Raw genomic sequence first — 16,534 nt, 5'->3', positions numbered from 1 at the left:
GAGACAGCTGACCACACCCTACTAAGGCATCAGTGAATATTTGATAAATGAGTTTTCCATGATAGTATTTATCCATGTGATATAGCTGCACTGCTATAGAAAGTGTCATGCCTACAGCCTTCACTAAGGCATGGCTTTTTGTCATGGATGTTCTTCTTCATACATTCCAGCACTGTGGAGAACCTTTTTAGGTTTCCATCTTTTCAAATGTCCAAATTTGGACATTTGGTATGGAAAAGTAAGATTTTGCAGTGCAAACCATACCTGCAACTAGTGAGAAGGACAGGATTCTCACTTTTTTTGTCAAAATAAAATTTAGCTTTTTTTCCCTGGGCCCTCTTCTAAAAAAGGGCGCTGCTCAGTCAGACTTTCCAGGTAAACAAATGTCAATACATAAATACAGACATACACACACACACACACACACACACACACACACACACACACACACACACACACACACACACACACACACACGTGTGTGTGTGTGTGTGTGTGTGTGTGTGTGTGTGTGTGTGTGTGTGTGTGTGTGTGTGTGTGTGTGTGTATATATATATATATGTATATATATATGTATATATATATATATATATATATATATATATATATATATATATATATTATATATATATATATATATGTATATATATATATATATATATATATATATATATATATATATATATATATATATATTTATACACACACATATATATATATATATATATATATATATATATATATATATACATGAGTTCTATCATAATCACAAAACCACTTCTATCGAGTGGTCATGATGTTGAACTAAAATACTGAAAATCACAGCACCGAACAGGCACAACAGCAAAACCAGTAATGTCAACTCGTCCAAGTATGACAAAGTCAACATTACCTAGGATACCTTCCCTCCCAGTCAATATCAACCAACATTTTTTGATAACCCCCCTGCGCCCCCCACACCCCCTGCTAATTATATATACAACCTCCGAGATTGCACTACAGTGAGGAAATGGGTATATTTCCCAATCCCTACTGTAACACAATCCCATTGCAGAACGTTGACTTCACAACAGTGAATGCACACTAGCATTCCCGGTTGTGGTGTTGACCATTTTTGGTTTGGCCTTCCGTCAACTGGGAAACCTGCCTTTTGACTATCCCAGTTCGACTGAATTCCATCCGGTAACATGATAGTATATATATATATATATATTGCATAGTTTGAGTTGTTTCTGTTCTTTCCTACACTTTCAGATACAAAATGATTGTTTTACACAAGTATTAGAGGAAACTTAAGAAATATTTTTGCCCACAAATAGATATTTTGCCATTTTTTTCTGTTATTCATAAGCTGCAACCCAAACTGAGACTGTAGATCGTAACCCTAACTGTCTTTGGGACTTTGGCCACAGTACACCCTACCAACAATTTAAGTTACTTCTATGTGTTCGTGAACTAAGAATAAAGTATATTAGGAAGACCCTTTGTCTGCACCAGTGCGGTAACTAAATTAGTTTTAAGCTCTTTGATATGGAATGTTAACATATTTTTATGTCCTTATAATTAGATAAAATATAGTTAAGGTCAAACATGTGCTTCTTTCATACAGAGATTTTACAAAGCAAACGCTATATTTCTAAAGTGAAACAAATTGCCCTTTTATGAAAAATAACAGTTATTATAGTTCTGCAGTACTTAGATAAAAATGGCTGTGTTGAATATAATGTGTTACAATATTGAAAAGGGACAAATCTGCAAGAGTTTGATTCTTGAATTAGCAGAATTTTCTTTTTGACAGTTATCAGTATTTTGGGATGAAATTTCAGTATTTTCTTTTATAATACGATGTGACAGACATAAGCAGTATAAATGTTTGTAGCATTTATATAATGAATGTGTTTTGACCCATATCCAAAAAATAATGGATACCACATGCATATGGCACTCTAATGTAATAACTAGACTGCGTGTTTTGGTGAAAATGTTGAAAATAACCATAAGTACAGGGTTCCATTCACCAGGGTCAACAGTATCTTATTACATTGGTGGTTTTCTTGAATCATGCGCTGTCTGGCTGTTGCAAGCTGCAAGTGTTTTGAAATCATCTTCTATGACAGATTTGGAAAAGGGAGTGTGTTGTGCAAGTGTTTAAATACATAAATAAATAAATAAGCAAGTATGCAAAGAAATACATAAATAAATCAGCCTATATGTGTACATTTGTGTAACTTACTTATAAGGCACTGTAAATAAGTGGCCACGTTGCATGTTTCTGCTACAGGGTTGCATTTGCCAGATTTAAACACTGACCTGATTCTGGTTATTATTCATTATTATGGAAAGGTTAATGGAGAATTCACTCAACTCTCCTACCAGAATGGTTATTTTACATTTTCAGTACTTAAAATACTGAATTATGTGCCTAGAAGTACCAAATAAATATCAAAATGGAAAACTGGTTGATATTCCCCAACCTCCAGGTTCAGGAAGTGTTTGGACAAAATGTTCTGTGATACATTATAAGTTGTCAAGTTACACGGACTGTCGTGACTTTGGGAGTTTTCAGAAATTTTGTCCAAATTTTTCAACATGCTGGTCTTATGACTATACCTTATGAAGTAATAAAGTGATGCAAATGTTGTGGACCTGTACAGAAGTCTTTTCTCAAAAGGTCTTGAAAGCATAGCTACATTATGGGACTGAAAATGGGAGCAGAATCATTTAACAGGTGGGGCCACATAAACACAGTGCTTAAAAAATGAGGTTGAAAGTCTTTTCCCATTATTGGAATGCCTATAGAAAGCTATTGCACTATGAAGGATCACCATAGCGGTTAACTCATTATGTACTTCATTTCTAAAGACTGAAGATATTTCTTGTCCTGAGAAGGTGGTATTCCTCAGTGTTCAATGGTAAACATAGCTGAAGAAGAGTTAATATGAGCAGAGTTGGATGGGAATATCGAAACAATAGAACAAGTATTTTACTGCAGGATAAACAAAATGAAAATATAGGGCATTCCTTCGTTTTAGGACTGACACTGCTGGAATTAATAGCTTCCAGTGTCCAGAAGGAAATGACGATTGGAGACTCAGCACTCGTCTACACCATGTGCCTCTTAATATCAAGGGCATAGCCAAAAAAGGCCCTAATCTTTATTTTGAGGGGAAAATATAAGAGGCCATTGCTCATTGTTTAAGAAATGGCTTAAGTAACTGACAGTAGTAGACCGAAAACCTACTAGTGTCTTCAAATAAATCATGGAATATAAGCATGATACTGGGGGAATGGCACCATCAGTGGCGCATAGATTCTTGTGGCTGCAGGTAGTGGAGAGAGGCAAATGTAATAAATGGAAAGTTACATGTTATTTACTTTGCACAGTTAACTGTACCCACTGTTTCAAGGAAAGGATGCTTTTCTATATTTTAACTAATTTTACTAGTAAATTGATACACACTACTGCTTGAAACAAAAAATGAGACACAGGAGACAGTTCCAGTGATGCAAACCGAAATGCTTAAGTGCAGACTTCAAAGCAATCTGCCCTTACTCTTATTAACAGTACCAGACCTTAGAATATTTTATACATCAGTGCTTCAGTATGTATTACGAAAATTGTTGTTGCTTTGAGTGTTTTCACAAGGATAAAAGATACAATAACTGGATGACAAACATAAGCCTTCAGGTAATGCACATGGATCTCTGGAACCAGGTCAAGGGTTTCTTTGTGCACGTGAGTAGAAAAACATAAAACAGAAATAAATAATAAGAAATAACACAATCTCTATAGCTGTTTGGATGTGGACTGAACACTTGAAAATAAACTGATGCATGCTGACACACTTAAATTTTCAAAACTGTGAATTATTTTTCGCTTTAAAAAGGATGTTTGAATTAAAATGTAATTAAAATTCACACCTGTCCTATAAAAATAAATACATATTATCCTCAAATTTGGGCGTCATTGCTCCATGTTAAAACTCTTTATTTTTTTACATCTGAGAAATAATTTAAGCTCTGTTGTAGACTCAGACCATTGATGCTAAACTGAAAGGCACTTGGAACAATCACTGTGCTAAATAGTTTTCTTCATTACTGAATCTGGTTTCCCTGAGGCTGCCTAAAGATCTGACTTATATTCCTCCCAAGGCAAGGGTCTCATGGGTCACCGGTCACCTGTTGTCTGCTCCTTCACTAACAAACTTGCTTATGCAGGCAGGGGGCCACATAGCCACAGCATATCTAGTTTTGCAAGCTTTGACCTGATAGAAGAAACTAGAGAAGCTCACATAGTATTCCAAAGGAAATGTCCTCTAGTGAACAGCAAGAGTGATTCAGTATGCCTGTGCCATCAGGACCTGTCAAAACTCTGTGTCTTGCTGGACCTACCCACATGGACATGTGCCAACCCTATTTCTGTGCTATGGACATAGCAATACTTTTCTCTTTCTTTTTATCTACCAACAACATGTTTTCACATAGCTATAAGAAGCAATGCTCATGATTTTTCTCATGATCAGTGTAATCCCTGTTGTCCTGTTTTGTATGCCACTGCTGAAAATGCCATTGTTCTTGCTCTGTCTCTGTAACTGAAAGGTTTTCAAGGATGATAATCACACTCTGTGCTAGCTGCCTGGGGCCAGACTCTGCCTTTAAAGCCTGCCGTTTCAACCAGCAGTTCAACTAAGGCATCACAGGATGCTGATGAATGAATGCATTGCTGCACAGGCTATTGTGGAATGTCACATCAGCCAAACAACGTATGTGTTCCTGGCTTAGTGATGGGCATTATATCAACCAAACCAAGTAGGTTTAGATGATGGCCAGATTTGTTCTGATCTAGGTACTTTAAATACAAAAGCCCTTCTCTGTAGCACATAACATTGCCTGGAACTATCTTCTGCTATAACTGTATGGAAATGTTTGCCTATTGCAGTTAAGAAAATGTGTATCCCACAATATAGTGTGCTGTTTAATACTATACCAGACTAGTGTACTTTTCATACTGGTATAAAGTTACAAGCATATCCTCTGCATACAGTTAAAGTGCAGAAGCTGCATCTCTTATTTTGTCCTCTTTATTTTTGAAGTACTTGGGCTTCAGCCAGAGTCAAATTTGTGTATGTTGAGGCTACAGCTCTCAATAATCTCAGAGGTCATTGTATTCATCTTAACTACAAATGTGAATTGCTTATAGGTTGAAGAATTTTGATGATGACAGAGCAAATAACTTAATGAAGATGAGATCACTTTGTTTTGCAAGTTACAAACTAAATACAAACTAAACTTCTTCAGTGATGTAGAGGTGTGACTGATGTTTTGGGGCAAGATTAGCTTGCTGCCTTGGTCCCAAATTAAATTGCTTTCAGAAGGCTTCTCACTTTAACCTTCCCAAAGCATTTTCCCTATTTTCTGCAAAGAACAACACTGAGACTATGTGACTGATTGTTCATGCACCTTGTATTATTTATGCTGTACTTAATGTACAGATTCCTACTGGTACTTTACTGGAAATATTTTTAAAAAGACTTTGGAACCTCATTTGGAAAACTTCACTTTTTTATCAGTTTGGATTTTTTTTGTGTGGATCTGAACAGTTTTGTAGCTCTGTGACTAATCCTTGTTAATAGAATGATGTTCTCTTAAATCTGACAATGTCTTACAAATAATATTTTGCCTGTATGAAAAGCCTGCCTATTAATGTTGTGCATTACCATGTAAACACTCTTTCCCTCTTGCTATATCTAGTATGACAGGTACTCCTTGGTATAATGCAAAAGGTTACTAAATACATGAAGCAGAAACTGATCATAAGACTAACAGAGTTAATTTAATACTGTAAATTATTTGAAAAGATAGTTATTTTACAGTCAATAGTCTACTTTCCATGACACAGAAGCAAATGTATTGAACTGCAAGTAAAGTTCTGTTGTATTAAATGAATTAGTTCAAAGCCAAAACAGAAGAAATAAAAAGAGGTTCCAAACATATTACTTGAAACAGATAAAATAGTTAACAGTCTCAACAAAAGAAAAGTACAATAAGAAAAGTGTCTACAGAGATATCATGCCTTTTTTTTTACTGTGACTGTGACATGCATTAATTACGCCTAAATGAAAAAGCTGTGTGTGTCTGTGTGCGTGCGTGTGTATGTGTGTTTATGTGTGATGGTTTATCAATTATGTAGCTATAGTGAGCATAATTACTGATGCCAGATTAAAAGCATTATTACTGCACACAGATGAAAATGGGAAGTTTTCACTCATGAGAGGCTGATGCCTGAAGTGCACATGTATAATCCCATGCTTATGAGCTGGTACTTTTGCACTGCAGAATAAGAAAGTATGAACTGGTGGGACATCATTCTAACTCTGAGAATTCCTTTGCTAATTAGTTAGTCGGAAGAATAAACTAGGAGGTTGTGGGGGGGCACACACCCACATATAGACATGAAATGCAAAGGTCCCTGCTAGAAAAACAATGCATTTGGCTATATGCAATTATATAAAAGGCATGCATTTCATAATTGTGTTTTTCATGTGGGAACTCTTCACATTAGTGCAGCGTGAAGGAATATACAGTGAAGACTTATTATCTTATGCTGGAGACCATATATGTCAAAGTGATGAGGCAATGTCAAGCACAAGGGCTGCATTTGCATATGTGCAGAAAAAGTGGTGACAGTCTGTTGAAAAAAGTAACAATCTGATTGTATTTAGTACATAATTATGGGAAGAAAATAAAAATAATATTAAAAGCATCAGCAAAACTAATTTACCAGACAATGACTAAGATATAAAAAATATAACTTATTCGGAATTGCAGTTCAAGGGAAATTATTAGAAATGTATTAATTGAGAATGATTTGTCTTTAGAAAATATCTCGTCTTTGCCAGATTACTGGATAGTCAAATATGCATGCAAAGTAAACAGAATTATATAAGCCAAAAATACATCAGTATAATACAATGTGACAAGCTATGTCAACACCTGAAAAAGAGTAAAGAAGGAAGAAGACTGACTCAAATGCAAGGAATTCAACATTTCTAGCATAATACAAAGTCATAATTTGCAAATACTGTAGAGATTATACTAACATAAAGGAAAGCCCCCTACAAACTGAAAGTGTGCAGTCTACAGAAATTAAACCATTTTACAAGAGTATGTAAAAGTATTGAGAGATAGACGAGAATACATAAAAATGTCATATAACAGATACAAAGGTATGAAACGGTAGTACAGAGGATAATATGTACAAAATGCTTCAGAGCAAATTCTCCGTGAAAATGAAGATAGTGGTAGTGAGAAGGTAAATAGACATATCTGTACATTCTATGGAAGTGGCAATAGCGTAAGACCAAAGCTCTGTGAAAAGTGCCAAATACAGACATTAAAATATTGATAGATTCAGATGATACAGTCGATAAAACAAGTGACATTTAAAACAATTGAAACCAGAAATGGAATTAGAAAAAAGCAAGTGTAAAGATATATGCTTAGAATTTCAGAAATACCATTAACAGTGAAAAGCTGTTTTAAAACACAGGCAATAAATAAATAAACAAATAAGTAAATAAATCATTAAATAAAACAAAACAAATAAAATTTTCCATGTGTTATGAGTTACTGGATATTCTCTAATGGGTTATGCTGTTGTAAGGTCAATTGGACTAATACAAATATTTAATTATCTATGACTAAATAGAGAAAAAGAACAATAAAGTAACAGCAGATTATGCAGATAAGCAGTGTTAAGAACTCTGACTTTGAAAAAATAAATAAAAATAGAAACAGAACAGACTCAGTAATAAAAGTAAAACACTGCTGTGTGGCTGGCACATAGCACAATATGCTAAAACTGTCAAACAGTGTAAACATTAAAGGAGTAGATTGTTTTTGAGGAAGATAAGTACTTGTTAAGAGAATCAGCATTACATCTGGTTCAAGTGAGAGCAAAGGCCAACTTCATACAGAAGATATGGCCATAAGTATGGATGACATGTTAGAGAAAGTCTTAAATGACTACTTACTTTGTCATTGTAATACCCAGCAAAATAAAAGTATGCTTCTTCAGACAAGAATCACTCAAAGCACATTAGATGAACATAAATTTTGTTTTTGCAAGCCATTTAATCGGGATGTCCTCTATGTGAAATCTGCATATTCTGCCTATGTCTACATAGATCTTTGCTGGGTATTCCCAAAGACATACCTTTAAGCAAATTGGAGGTAATCTAACTTGCTTCTCAGATATTGATACTGAAATAAAGTACACTTCACAACAGGGACAATCCAGGTTAGCTTGATGTTCAAATATGAGTCCAGAAAAAGCATTTCAGATAATGAACAGGGGAAAGTTGCTTTTAAACCAAAGAAAATGGCAAAGGAGTCAGGCAAGGAAATGCATTTTCCAGAAATGGCAATCTTTTGTTCCAAAAAGCAAAGCAGAGCAAACAGTCATACTTGTATAGTCATGAGCCACACTTAGTGAAAGAGCTTAAAAATCCTATTGTAACCATGACAAGAATATCTCCCCAGACCTTTACTGTAAATAGGCTCTGTCCTACTCAGACTTTCCCAGTCAACAAATGTTAAATAAATAAAATAAAGTAAACAAATAAAAAGGAATACTTCGACTAGATATTGTTTATTCTTGAAACCCACGCACTAGACATTGATGATTTGGAGTATATGCTTAAAGTATTATACAATGCTCAAACTACTAATGATGTTTTGCCTGAAAATATCATTGACAGTGGTAAGTTTTTGCAAAGAAGTGCACAAAGACCTATGATGAGACATTTCTATTAAAGGTCCATGTTTGCTATAATATAACCTAAAAACTTTTCTTTTTGAAGGTGCTGTGAATATATGCCAAAATGCAATGGAATGTGCATTTTAAAAGTTCACAAACTTTAATTGCTTGTTTCTAAACAACACCGTTCAATTGTAGATTTTAATTACTTGTTTCTAAACAAACATGTTTATTTGGAACTGTTCAAAAAGACTTAAACGTATTTATAAAACAAATGAGTTAAAAGTCTATATAATACCTTAAGGCAAAAAAAATGTTTTGTTTGTCATCGGGGGGAGGGGCAATATGGAGTTCAAAAGCTGACTGATGAATAATCTTAATAAATGGTGTAGTCATTTTTGGTTTGTAAATTAAACTTAAAGAAAGCACTTTGATGGTACCGAGGTGTAACTGATACATTTGTAGAAGCTCAAACAGTAGCAAAGCTCAAGGGCTGGGGCATCTTGCCATAGGCAACTCCAGAAAAGGACAGAAACCACCTCCAATCAAGGAGTATGTTTTCGGAACTTATGCTGTGTGAGAAATACATCTAACTACAAATAGCTTATAGTTTTCAAACCACTGTGCAAACTTTGATTTCTTTCCCTACTACTGAGCTGAGATTTCATGTTGCAAAATCTAGTTGTCACTGACAAGGTCTATTCCATCTCAACCTATTCCACTCCAAAGAAATGGCAATTGTATCACACCTGATTCTGACCCTTCACCTTACAGGATTGATGGAGGCCAACACATGGTTCACCAAAACAGACAGTGACATCACATACAACCATGGTCAACATGCAAGTCAGGTGGACTTACTTCTATTAAGGAAAGAGCATAGGGATGGAATCAGAGATTAAAAAATAATCATGAATTAAACTGTTACTCATGACCATAAGCCACTGTTGGCCACAATTAGTTATAAGCAACAATCAGAGAAGGATCAAAGGTCAACAGAAACTAGATCAAAGTTCTGAAGGCTGAGTGAGTGAAAGCACAACAGTTCAAAGAAATACTAGCACATCAGGAAGAAGAGGAAAAAGGCAGAGTTGAAGAAGAATGGCAGAATCTTAAAATGGCATGTGTAAAGACTATAGAACAGATATGTGGCCATATCAGGTATGGAAATAAGGCAAATAAGAAAAGCTGGTGGTGGAATGCAGAAGTCCAAAAACTTATCAAAAGAAAGAATGAGTGCAGGAAGATATGGGAGGTAGAAATCATCATGCACTATGGGACAGACGAAGAAATGAGGACATCAGAACAGAAACCAAACTGGTTCCAGTTGCAGAGCAGGTCAGGAAGAACAGTTTGCAATGCTTTTGTCACATGTGCAGAAAAGCAGATGATGCTTTTGGGAAGAAGATTTGGGAGAGCTATTAAGATGGAAAGAGGAAATCAGGATATCCAGCCAAGAGATGGATGGATTATGTGATATTCAGGCATGTTGGTCAAATAAGCTACAACAGTGACATTGAATCAAAAAAGGTGCTGACAGTTGATGTGACACCCCACCCATGTTTAGAAAAATTGGAAAAAAGGGTACTGGTGATGATGAATGATGATGATGTTAAGGCAGAAAAACACACCTATCTAGAAGTCCAGTAAGAGAATATTGCCTAACTACAATGGAGTCTGCAGATATATTTAGCTCTTTATGATACTGCACTCCTTTCCATACTATCTGTAAGGGGATTCTTTCTAGGAGAGTCATTAGTTTACATTTTTCATGCTTTTAATGTCTGCATAATACTTGTACCACTATGTGCATTCCAAGATCTTGCCACATTGTCTGTGTTTTCCTTGTGTCATTTGGCTTAGGTTGTGACTGGAAAGGTTCACAGGACAATCTTACATACTCAGTGGAGAAAGAACAATAAATATATAAATAAATCCACATCTGTGCAATAGTGATTATAAACTAAGTTCTAATAAACTTATGCAATCATGTGTACCAAGGCAAATGGCACACACGATTGTATCATACTAGATGAGTTTCCAGATACATTACTATTCAGAAGTGTGTTACAAGATCATGTTTGGAATGTGTTGTAGCCTTATAAGTACTACATAATGTTGTCATATAGAAGAAAAAGGAGATAAGTTACAGTGAAAAGTGGCTAAAAAGAAGACTGAAAAAAACTAATGCTGAAATTGGGAAGAGTTCTGGATGTTTATTTACTTTTAACCAAACAGCTCTTCTGGGTCACCTCTGAAAACAGGCATGTGCTTAATGAGTTTTCCCAGTCAAAAAAGGCAGTATCTACAAGTGAGAGGAGCAGTGCAAGTGCCATAGATCAGCTGGTGGCACTACCATTAGAGGACTCAGTTTGGGGGTCTCTTGGCATGGTGAAATAAGCACATTAAATCAGAGGAAGGACTAAAAACTGAAACTGCACAATTTCATAGATGCAAAATGGTAAACAAAGTCTAGGATATAGGAAACACATTAGGGAAGCTATATGGAATTGACCTTCCTTTGTCTGACTTTTATAGGATATATGATGTGTTATGATTTGAATTCATTATCCTAAAACAGTTATTTCTGTGTATTGTCTAACTGAAAATACTATTGGATATCTACAAACATACATGCAATCATTCATCAAAAGTTCATTCAAATGCATAGAAACACTCAATTTGCACTCTGTGTAATTGGTAACCATCAGAAATGGCTAATCCTACTACAGCAGGTGCCAAAACATGGAGACTAAATGGCTGAAAAAAGGACTTATGTATACTAAGCCCAAGATGGCCATTTCTCAACATATTCCCTTTTCTCTAAGGTAAAATAATCTCAAAGTTAGTATGTATAAGTTTGGTGGAGCAAGGGACATGCCCTTCACATTAAGGGTGCACAGGCTTGCCCCTGCAAACAACAAGTTTAAAGGAAGGAGCTATGGTCAAGATTCACTCTTCTCTTTCATTTTTCAACTTTTTTCCTTTGCATGTCGGCACTTGGAATTTTGAGTGCTGACATATCAATAGGGAGCTCTGTAATTTCTAATAAAGTAATCATAACAAACAGAGTATTCTCCATGGGTGCATTTTTCCTACTTCATTGACCTGTTTAATAAAAGGTTCCTCATTCTTAACCACATGTAAAACTGTTCACTTAGCCAGAGTATGCATTTTATATATTATGTGTATGTATATATATATATATATATATATATATATATATATATATATATATATATATATATATATATATATATATATATATATATATATATATATATATATATTATTTTTCATAACTAAAAAGATCAGTGGTCTCAAAAATCACGTTATCAGTAGTGGCTAGAAACCCTTTCTCTGTACTCAGCCTCTCACAGACTCTACCAGGGAGATCTATGTCTAGTCTTTCATACTATGAAACATCCAGCCCTATTTGATCTCCTATTCCGTCACAGAAGTAATGATTCATCAGTCACCTGGTTAAAGGAACTAAATCTTCATCCGCAGATAAATCAGACACTTTGACATGATGAATTCATGTCCTGGTGTATCCTTCACCTCTGGAACAAACTTCCACTACATGTCAAGCAGAGTAGCACCCTTGCCACCTTCAAGGTAAACCTAGATAATTGGATGGGCAACCTCATCTCTCCTGGCCTATCTTGTCTTGCCTACCTTGAGGCTAGAGGAAACCTTTCAATAGGGTTTTTTGGCCAGGCTTGAAATGGTCTGCAGACCAATTGTCTAGTACTTACCTATTAACCTATCGGTCATTTACTAATACTTACCCCAGATTTACTAATCTTTCATGCAGGACTAGCTTAGTCCTGCATGGAAGCGACCATTTAGGAGCAAGATGGCAGCGCACCATGCATAATAATGAGGCGCGCTGCCTGAGCTCCTAATCTTACATGGAGCGTGTAAGAGTGCAGGGGGCATGTCTGAGAGCAAAGCCCTCAGAATATACATGCCCCTGCAATGCAGAACAGCAGAAAGGGGTAAGAAATGAGAGAGACCGCTCATAGGTGTCCGCATATCCCTACCAACAGTCTCCCATGTGCCCAACAGCGACAGTACACACAAATAAAATGAAGAAACCCTTTTATTTTTTTTTTAAATCTGATTAAAGCTAACTGTAGGTGTGCCCATTGCTTAGCTACGGTTAATGTAGCTTAAATGGCTGAAGAGGATAACAAGGAAGATATATGCAAATGCAGCAGCATAGCAATAGTGTAGTAGGCAGAGCATTCACCTTACAATCAGGCATTCCTGGTTCGAGTCCCACTACAGCAGATTCTATTTTCCATGGCAAAGCATGTTATGAGTAATAGTTATGTTGCATAACCCACTAAATAACATATTTTTATGAACTGGAGTACTGCAGTAAATGCACATGTGAGGTGTCAGTGTCATAATGAATAAGGCACTACTAAGCAGGTTTAAGCACAAATAAGCAGTAGTAAGTATATTTAAGAGCTAGTTATCAGGCGTAAGCCCATTTGTGCAGTGGTAAGCAATGCCCCCACTGGTTAAGCAATTGTAAAGCTAACTCTCTGTAAGCAGATGTAACGGCAGGTTAGCAGTGCTTACTGTCACGCAAACCCACGTACAAATGCTTAAAAGTGCCTTAATCATTCTGTACCAACGGCCCTTGTTCTGACCATCAACAAAATAAACAGCCATGCAGGTCTCGAACTCAGGACCCCATACATCATATTTACAATAGTTAACCACCAAGCCATCACAGAAGTACAGAAGAATGAGGCATCAGCAAGCATGTCTTCACCATAGTAAAACCAAACTGAACCTGTGAAAGGAATTAGTATGCAGTTATATATTTCATAACCCACTACATAACATAAATATGTGAACTAGAGTCCAGCAGTAAGCCCAGAAGTGAGGTGTAAATGTAATAGAATGTTGAAGTCCCTAATAAAACACAAGGCCCCCATAGAGTGTACGTACACATTAATTGTGGATACCTGGCAGATATATAAGATGCAATGAATAAGAAATCAATGCGCAAAAGAAAATATAATGCAAAGTCTAATGTAAGCAACGCTAAACATTGCACAGGCCAGCTTAAGAGGTGTAAGCAATGTGAAGACCAGCTAACTCAATGTGCCCAGTGATATACCCCTTTAAACAATGCCAACCCTAGGTAAGCAGGTTTGCCCATAGGTTAGCCTTTTCCAAACCTGCCAATCACAGAAAAGTGTGGGAAATCAGCTCTACTTAAACCCAAGAGGCGAGACTACATCTCATAACTGGTTGTAGCTTACCTTTGCAAGCACTATGGCAGTAAGGGGAGAATGTGTCCGCTTCTGGGCACAGCGCTGGTGCATCCAGGAGTCCATGGTCATGGCAGGACTCCCAGTTAAAGACCATGCTCAGAGACTGCTGCATGGCCAGTACCAGGGCTCCCAGTATAAGGTGGAGGCCTTGGACAGTCTCGCTCGCGACCTTGCCAGTGCCAGTGGCATACCCCAAACTGGTGAGCAGGTCTAGCACCACTATACCAACCTGAAGCAGCGTAAGGGGGACCTCTTGGAGGAGTGGCTCCAAGAGGCTAGAGTGTCAGGGGTTGCTCCAGATGTGTGTAAGTATCACCCCAGTATATGTGTAATAATTGCCAGCTAAGGTATATCATGGATATGTGTGGCTAAATATTCCTCTTATGTCACCCACAGCTGCAATGGAGCGGGCCACGAACCCGGAGGTCCACATCAGTCATATGGTGAGGAGGCGATGTGAGGCAGGTCAGTAATACTCATGCATTTACTGTCATAAGAAATAAAAATAAAAGTAGTAGTAAATTAATTGCTAGTATAAAACCTGTATTGTTCAAGGCAAGTAATGCATACACTGCAGAATATGGCAGTAAGAGTCTCATATTGTTTGTAAGTCAATAAAAGTGTAATAGCCTGACAAAACAGGACTAACTGATGGACTGCATGTGTATATCCTGGTATCATATGGTAATGCAGATATGCAATCAGGGAATAGTACTGTAGTATTAAGCACTGTTACCCACACTGTGCCCCATAAAATGAATGTGTAGGAATGCCTGTATATGAAAGGAGTAATCCCCAGAGGCCATTTAGTACAACTGAGAGACACATAGACAGTAACCAGGGAAAATGCAGACAACAAAAAATGAATAGCACATGCAACAGGGCTGTGAACTGTTGTCATTTTAGCACACATAGCCATGGTTTGAATTCGGTCAGTGGTAGTAGTCTGCATACAGACTTATTTCCCACAACTGTACAGATATGTCCAGAATGTCTAGTAAAGTGTATATATATGTTGCCTATCAACCTGTCCACTTGGTAAATCAGTGGGATGATCCCAGATGTATAGGCAGCAAACAGGAAATACAATTGATTGACACAAAGCTATGAAAACAAAGTTGGCACACTAGCAACTCCCCAATACCTTATGTGACTAAGAAGCCACATATTTCCCATTTACACCCCAGCTTGTCAAACTATGGTCAGAGTGTGCACAGTAATAGAGTGAGATGTATGTGCATAATAGCAAAGTAGAATCTGGTACTGTATGTGGGAATAATCAGGTAGTACTAATAAACATTCCTCCCACAGGTCTGTCAGATACCAACACTGTGCCCAGAAATACAAGAATGATATGCAGTTGCTCAGAATAATGAGGTTACACATTACTGTCATCTGCAATGTCCTACAACATAAAACTGTCTAGGAAATCTGTATAAGAGTGTTGTAATACAAGGTCAAAATGCAAAAGCACAGGGGATTAATAAAACAGAAAGCAGATAGGAGATATACATCAATATTTATATAGCAGACACAACTGTGATGGACAGTGTTTAAGTTGTAGCAGACACGGCCATGGTCTGAATCCTGGGAGTGGAATTAGGCTGCATACAGATTCATACCCCACAACTGCACAGATGAGGCCAGAATGTTCAGTATATGTGCCCATATCTGCTGCCTGTCCCCCTGTCCCCTGGTAAGTCTGTGGGATGATCCCAGATGTTTAGCTAGAAAACAGGGAATACAAGTGCATGACAAACATCTATGAGAACACACCTGTCACTGTAGCAACCCCCGAAACTGTTAAAAGAGTAATACAACAAATATGTCCTATCTACACTCCCATGTTGTCAAGCTGTGACCAGAGTGTGTACAGTAACACAGTCAGATGTATATGCATAATACTAATGTGTAATCTGGAACTTTGCGTGGCAACAGTCAGGTAGTGCTAACATGCATTGCTCCCACAGGTACATTGGATACAAGCACTGTGCTGTGAAATACAGCCCATTATAACCTGTACTGGTACTGTTCACTCTGGTATTGTAGGGAATTGTGAGTGTTGCAGTTTCTCTGAATAATAAAGTATCACTGGTCACTGTCACCCACACTGTGCTACATAATATAACTGTGTAGGAAAGCATGTATATGTATGTGTCAGGTCACTAAAGGTGGAAGAGGGCAATATTCTAGATATGTCCAGGCACACCGGCATGTGGTTAACACATGGCCAGAGTCTGTGCAATTAGAGTTGGATAGCATAGTGCAAAGCATCAACCCGGAATCCGGGAGTATGTGTACAGACAGTTAGTGTTAACAAACATTCCCTCCACAGGTACACCAGGAAAGAGGTGTATACTGCAGGTAATACTGGTTCATGTGTAATGATGACAACAGCCATATCACTGTCCAAACTAAGGCTAAAGGGTAGTGTAGTAAGACTTGTAAGGTACAGATAACAGCACTGGCTAGAAAAGTA

The sequence above is a fragment of the Protopterus annectens genome, chromosome 8.part0, assembly GCF_019279795.1.
Source record: "Protopterus annectens isolate FY-2018-M chromosome 8.part0, PAN1.0, whole genome shotgun sequence".
NCBI classification, from domain to species: Eukaryota; Metazoa; Chordata; order Ceratodontiformes; family Protopteridae; genus Protopterus; species Protopterus annectens.
The sequence above is the reverse complement of the archived record's forward strand: the minus strand, read 5'-3'. Positions refer to the sequence as shown.